This window comes from Oryctolagus cuniculus, chromosome 12 (assembly GCF_964237555.1).
Source record: "Oryctolagus cuniculus chromosome 12, mOryCun1.1, whole genome shotgun sequence".
Taxonomy (NCBI): domain Eukaryota; kingdom Metazoa; phylum Chordata; class Mammalia; order Lagomorpha; family Leporidae; genus Oryctolagus; species Oryctolagus cuniculus.
The window spans coordinates 87,432,141-87,438,778 of NC_091443.1; the positions used below are offsets into that span (position 1 = coordinate 87,432,141).

At 47.8% G+C, this 6,638-nt stretch overlaps 2 protein-coding genes across 19 annotated transcripts in view; one reads left to right on the plus strand and one right to left on the minus strand.

Annotated features, from left to right (window-relative positions):
- CSNK1G1 (casein kinase 1 gamma 1) overlaps positions 1-423 on the minus strand; it is a 208,369-nt gene extending 207,946 nt beyond the window's left edge. For 11 of the 17 annotated variants that reach the window (XM_051821876.2, XM_002718121.5, XM_051821873.2 and 8 more), the window contains exon 1: positions 223-423. The gene's annotated coding sequence lies outside the window, so the exon portion shown is untranslated. The remainder of the gene's footprint in view (positions 1-222) is intronic. The other 6 variants (XM_070054371.1, XM_051821867.2, XM_070054374.1 and 3 more) reach the window with 4 other exon arrangements.
- Positions 403-6,638, plus strand: part of TRIP4 (thyroid hormone receptor interactor 4) — a 101,351-nt gene continuing 95,115 nt past the window's right edge. Inside the window, exons 1-2 of one of the 2 annotated variants that reach the window (XM_008268896.4) lie at positions 522-607; positions 878-934. The gene's annotated coding sequence lies outside the window, so the exon portion shown is untranslated. Of the gene's footprint in view, positions 608-877; positions 935-6,638 lie in introns of both variants that reach the window. The other variant, XM_017347962.3, reaches the window with a different exon arrangement.

Below are 6,638 nucleotides of genomic sequence, written 5' to 3' on the forward strand. Positions count from 1 at the left end.
TGCTTCTACCCGGCCACCCGAAACTCTCGGCCCGCGGGGTCCCCCAGCTCTCCCATCCTACCCCCGCAATCTTTCACAGACACACACGCCGGCCTGCGCCCCACCCGAGATCCCAGCTTCCCCCGCCCGGACCGGAGAAGGACCCCCCACCGGTCCCCTCAAACACACACAAACACCCTCAGACTCCAGCTTCCCGGATCCCGTCGAAGCCGGAGCAAGTACCTGGTCCGGCAGCGCTCCAGGGCTCAAGTGGGGCGGGCGCGGTCTCCTCCCGGAGGCGCCTAGTCCCTCTCTACCCACCCGCAGCGGCGGCTTCTCTTTCCCCGGAGCGGGAGGGAGGACAGGAGGCGGAGGGGAGGGGGAAGGCGAGGAGCTGAGGAGCGACTGGAGCCGAACCGGAAGTACTTAGCGCTGGCCCCGCCCCCGACCTGGAGCCCGCAGAGCGGACCCGCGCTCCTGATAGGGCAAACCTGGAGCAGGCGTGCAGAAATCGACACCACCACTTCCGGGTCACCCCCGTGCTGCCACTCCTTAGCAACCGCGTGGGGTTGCTAAGCGGAAGTGCTTTCAGGGACTGCCACCCGGATTTCTTCGGGACTAGCCGGAGGTAGGTTGGGCGGGTGGTCTTGTCTTCTGGCGACACCCTCTTACCCTCTGCTCTTGGTCTTAGACCGCGTGTGCGCTTCGTGGCCAAGGCACAAGACCCACCCTGCTTTTCCCTCAGCGGCACTGTTCCACCTGCTCCCTCCAGCCCTGTGGCCCCGCCTGAGGCTCCTCTTTCCATTCCCTCCGCGGGAGTTATTTTCTGGCGTTTTAGCGTGCATCTCCCTCTGGTGGATTCCCAATTGTGTTTCAACTAGACTTTTCACATCTTCAGCTTGTGAAAGCTTGTCGTGAACTTGGATCTCCTCTCACAGCCCCTGAAGCCGAAATGGTGAGAAAACTTTTGTCTTCACCTGTTCTTTGGCAAGGATTGTGCGCATTTGTGTATGGTCTGGAAATAGCCTAGCTAAGTGGAAGAGGAAAAAAAAATCCGAGGGAAATCAGCTAGAGTGATTTTAATCCTTAAAACGGTAAGCAGGGGCCGGCACTGTGGCGCTGTCTGCAGTGCCAGCATCCCACGAGCGCCGGAAAGTGGAGATGGCCCGAGGCCCTGGGCGCCTGCACCTGTGTGGGAGAACAGGAAAAAGCTCCTGGCTCCTGGCTCCGGATTGGCGCAACTCTGGCCGTTGTGGCCATTGGGGGAGTGAATTAGCGATGGAAGACTCTCCCTCCCTCTCTCTCTCTACCTCTCAAATAAATAGTATATAAAAAAGAAACAAACAGAGGCCTGCATTGTGGTGCAGTGGATTAAGCCAGAGCTTGCAATGCCAGCATTCTGAATCAGAGTGCTATTTCCGGTCCTGGCTGCTCTGCTTCCCATCTTGCTTCTTGGTAATGCACCTGGGAAGGCCGCAGAAGATAGCCCAAGTACTTGGGGCCTTGTCACCCATGGGGGAGAAGCCGCTGGAGCCGCTGGCTCTGGGCTTCAGCTGCAGTTGGTTGCAGCCTTTTGGGGAATGAACCAACAGATGAAGATCTCTCATTCTGCTTTTCAAATAAACAAATAAATCTTTAGAAAAATAATTAGTCTAACATTTATTTTGAGGAAACCCAACACTGTTACTCAATATTAAACTTAATATCCCTGGCATCATTAATACTGAAATACAGAGTTCCATGGGCATCTCTAAATATGAGATACCAAAAGTACTCCAACAATTAACACATGTGGTAAGAAGCAATTTAGTCTAATTATGATTTAAGTGCACCTTACATTCAAAAGACACCCCTTATAGAAGGGATTCAGAGGGGCCAATACTGTGGCATAGCAGGGAAAGCCACCACCTGCAGCACCAGCATCCCATATGATTATGTTCAAGTCCCAGCTGCTCCACTACAGATCCAGCTCCCTGCTAATGCGCCTGGGAAAGCAATGGAAGATGGCCAGTTGGGCCCCTGCACCCAGGTGGGAGACCCAGAAAAAGCTCCTGGCTTCAACCTGGCTCAGCCCTGGTCATTGTGACCATCTGAGGTGTGAACCAGCAGATGGAAGATCTGTCTCTTCCTCTCTAACTCTGCCTTTCCAAATAAATAAATAAAAATCTTTTTTAAAAAAGTGTGGGGAGGCCGGCGCTGCGGCTCAATAGGCTAATCCTCCGCCTTGCGGCGCCGGCACACCGGGTTCTAGTCCCGGTCGGGGCGCCGGATTCTGTCCCGGTTGCCCCTCTTCCAGGCCAGCTCTCTGCTGTGGCCAGGGAGTGCAGTGGAGGATGGCCCAAGTCCTTGGGCCCTGCACCCCATGGGAGACCAGGAGAAGCACCTGGCTCCTGCCTTCGGATCAGCACGGTGCTCCGGCCGTGCCAGCCATTGGAGGGTGAACCAACGGCCAAGGAAGACCTTTCTCTCTGTCTCTCTCACTGTCCACTCTGCCTGCCAAAAAAAAAAAAAAAAAAAAAAAAAAAAAAAAAAAAAAAAAAAAAAAAGTGGGGGGAGGGATTCAGAGAAACTCAGTAGCACATGTGACATAAACAAAATATTAAGCCTTAGGAGAGAAGACTAGATATGACAATTATCTTTAAATAACTGATGATTCTCGTGTGGCAGGAATAATCTGTTATTTCAAAGAATCAAGAATAGAAGGGGTTTAGAAAATTCAAATTTGTAACTCAGCATCTTTCACAATTAGAGTTGCCAACAAACAAAACTGTCCATCTAATAAACAACTGTAACGGGCTGCCTGGAGTGCCGGCATCCCATATGGGTGCTGGTTCAAGTCCTGTCTGCTCCACTTCCATTCCCACTCTCAGCTATTGCCTGGGAAAACAGTAGAAGATGGCCCAAGTCCTTGGGCCCCTGCACCCACATGGGAAACTCAGAAGCTCCTGGCTCATGGCTTTGGATTGGCTCAGCTCTGGCCTTTGTGGCCATTTGGGGAGTGAACCAGAGGATGGAAGACCTCGCTATCTCTCTCTGCCTCTAACTCTGCCTTTCAAATAAATCTTTTTAAAAAATTAAAAAATAAACAGCAGTAACTGTCTTAGTTAAAACTAGATGACTTCTTACATGCCTCCCAGTTTTAATTTAATAAAGATCTCTCTCTGCCACCTCTATATGTCTGCTGTTCTCAAAGGTAGAAGGAATCATTTTAACAGTGTTGGGGGGCTGGCGCTGTGATGCAGCAGGTTAAAGCCCTGGTCTGCAGTGCCGGCATCCCATATGGACGCCGGTTCTAGTCCCGGCTGCCCCTCTTCTGATCCAGCTCTCTGCTGTGGCCTGGGAAACCAGTAGAAGATGCCATGAGTCCTTGGGCCCCTGCACCCAGGTGGGAGACCCGGAAGAAGTTCCTGGCTCTTGGCTTCATATCACTGCAGCTCTGGCTGTTGCGGCCATCTGGGGAGTGAAGCAGCAGATGGAAGACCTCTCTGTCTCTACCTCTTTCTGTAACTCTGTCTTTCAAATAAATAAAATAAATCTTTAAAAAAATTAAAAAAACAATATTGGGAGGGCTTCCATAGCCTTGGAAACTCATGACTGGAGCATAGGGAGATTACTGATGCCATAGACAGGAGTGTCAATTGGTAAAGTCAACAACAGGAGTCACTGTGCACTTACTCCTCATGTAGGATCTCTATCCTTAATGTGCTGTACATTGAGATTTAATGCTATAACGAGTACTCAAACAATATATTTCACTTTGTGTTTCTATGGGGGTGCAAACTGTTGAAATCCTTACTTAATGCATACTAAACTGATCCTCTGTAAAAAAAAAAAAAAATAAAAAAAGAAAAAAAAAAAAGAAATTATCAATTCCCAACTTGACTCTCACTGGGATTAAACATGACAATAGGTCTGCTCTGATTTCATCATCATTTAAAAAAATCATCTATTATTTTTCACTTTATGTTTCTGTGTGGGAGCAAACTGTTGAAATCCATACTTAATGTATACTAAGCTGATCTTCTGTATATTAAGATAATCGAAAATGAATCATGATGTGAATGGAAGGGGAGAGGGAGTGGGAAAGGGGAGGGTTGTGGGTGGGAGGGACGGTATGGGGGGGAAGCCATTGTAATCCATAAGTCGTACTTTGGAAAATTATATGCATTAAATAAAAGTTAAAAAAAAAATGAAAAAAAAAATATGTTTAGGAGCTGGCATTATGGCATAGCAGGGAAAGCCACTGACTGCAACACCGGCATCCCAGTTGAGCACTGGTTCATGATCTGGCTGCTCCACTTCTAATTCAGCTCCCTTCTAATGGCCTGGGGAAAAGCACTAGAAGATGGCCCAAGTGCTAGGGCCCCTGCCACCCATGGAGGCAACCCAGACGAAGCTCTTGGCTCCTGGCTTTGGCCTGGCCCAGCCCTGGCTGTTGCAGCCATCTGGAGAGTGAACCGGAGATGGAATATCTATCTCTCCATCTCTCTGTAATTCTGCCTTCAAATGAATGAATTAATTAAAAAGACACAATAAATGTGTTTAAAAGAAAAAAAAAAAAAAACAATATTGGGTAGACCCAGCTGAACCTTTAATTTTTCCAAAAGTGAATAAGCCTGAAGGAAATGCAGTAGGTTTTTTTAAAAGTGTGTGTGTGTGTGCATGTGTGTGTGTGTGTGTGTAACTAAAGTTAGTTTAGGTTTTATTTTCAGATTTAAAAAAAATTTTTTTGAGAGGCAGAGCAGTAAAGAGAGAGAGAGAGAGAGAGATCTGCCATCCACTGGCTCACTCCCAAATGACCACAAGGTCTGGGTCAGGCCAAAGACAGGAGACAAGATCTCCATGCAAGTTTCCCATGTAGGCGGCAAGGACCCACGTACTCGGACCATCCTTCTCTACCATACTAGGCACATTAACAGGAAGCTGGATGGGAAGTGGAGCAGACAGTACTCCTCTGGGGCTCTGATACTTTGTTTTGAAAAGAATTAGAGGCTGGCACTGTGGCATAGTGGGTAAAGCCACTGCCTGCAGTGCCAGCATCCCATATGGGTGCCAGTTCATGTCCTGGCTGCTCCACTTCCAATCCAGCTCTCTACTATGGCCTGGGAAAACAGTAGAAGATGGCCCAAGTCCTTGGACCCTTGCACTGCTGTGGGAGACCTGGAAGATGCTCCTGGCTCCGGATCAGCACAGTTCCGATTTTTTGTGGCCATCTAGGGAGTGAATCAACGAATGGAAGATCTCTCTCTCTCTCTGCCTCTCCTCTCTCTGTGTAACTCTTTCAAATAAATAAATAAATCTTAAAAAAAAAAAACAATTTACAAACATTGGTTGTATTTGTTTTTAATTTTTTAATTCATTTGAGAAGCAAAAAGAGCGCCCATCCACATGTTCACTTCCTTAGATGCCCCCAATGGCTGGAACCAGGCCAAAACCGGAGCCACAAAAGCAATCCATGTTTCTCACATGGCTGTGGTAGTGATCCAACTGCTTGATCCATAACCGCTGCCTCTCAGGGTTCACGTTACAGGCAGCTGGAGCCAGGTATCAAATGCAAGTACTCCACTATGGAACACTGATGTCTTAACCACTAGCCCAAACACCCATCCCAACATCTGTCATTTAAATAACCTTTTAAACACACTTTACAATTTAAAGTATCTATTCTTATTTTATGAAACAATGAAAACACAATGTACATATGATCCTCACAGTGCTCTAGGATTCAAAAATTCCCGAGCATTTTTTTTAAATTTGACAGCGTTAGGCAGTGAGAGAGACAGACAGACAGAAAGGTCTTCTGTTGGTTCACCCCCAAATGGCCGCCACGGCCAGAGCTATGCCGATTGGAAGCCAGGAGCCAGGTGAATCCTCCTGGTCTCCCACGCTGGTGCAGGGGCCCAAGCACTTGGGCCATCCTCCCCTGCACTCCCGGGCCACAGCAGAGAGCTGGACTGGAAGAAGAGCAGCCGGGATTAGAACCCGGCGCCCATATGGGATGCCAGCGCTGCAGGCAGAGGATTAGCCAAGTGAGCCACGGCGCCGGACCCCCCGGAGCATTTTTAGTCACTAATTGGTCAAAAATAACACCAGCATTAATACTTTGAATGATCCAATCAAGGAGGAAAACCTAATCAGCTTTTGGAGGAAGGGTATAAAGCCTAAAACTTAGTTTCTTTTTCAGTGAATAAATTTTACTTTTTAATTCATTTTAAATGAAAATAAGAAGTCTGTTTCTTGTATGTTTAGAAAAGCTAAGTTGTCATGCTACATTAAAAAAAATCTTTATAAAGCACAGTGGATCCGGCACCGTGGCACAGTGGGTTAAACCACAACCTGCAGCAATGGCATCTCATATGAGCGCTGGTTTGTGTCCTGCCGCTCTACTTCTGATTCAGCTTCCTGCCAATACACCTGGAAAAGCAGCAGAAGATGGGGACCCTGCACCCACATAGGACTGGGAAGAAGATCCTGGTTCCTGGCTTCAGCATTGCCCATCCCCAGCTGTTGAGGCCATTTGGGGAGTTAAACAACACATGGAAGATCTCTCTCTCTCTCTCTTCTCTCTGTAACTCTGTCTTTCAAATACATAAATCTTTATACAAAAAGAAAAAAATGAAATAGATTACACAGGACCTCTGCCTAATAAAAGTGAGATA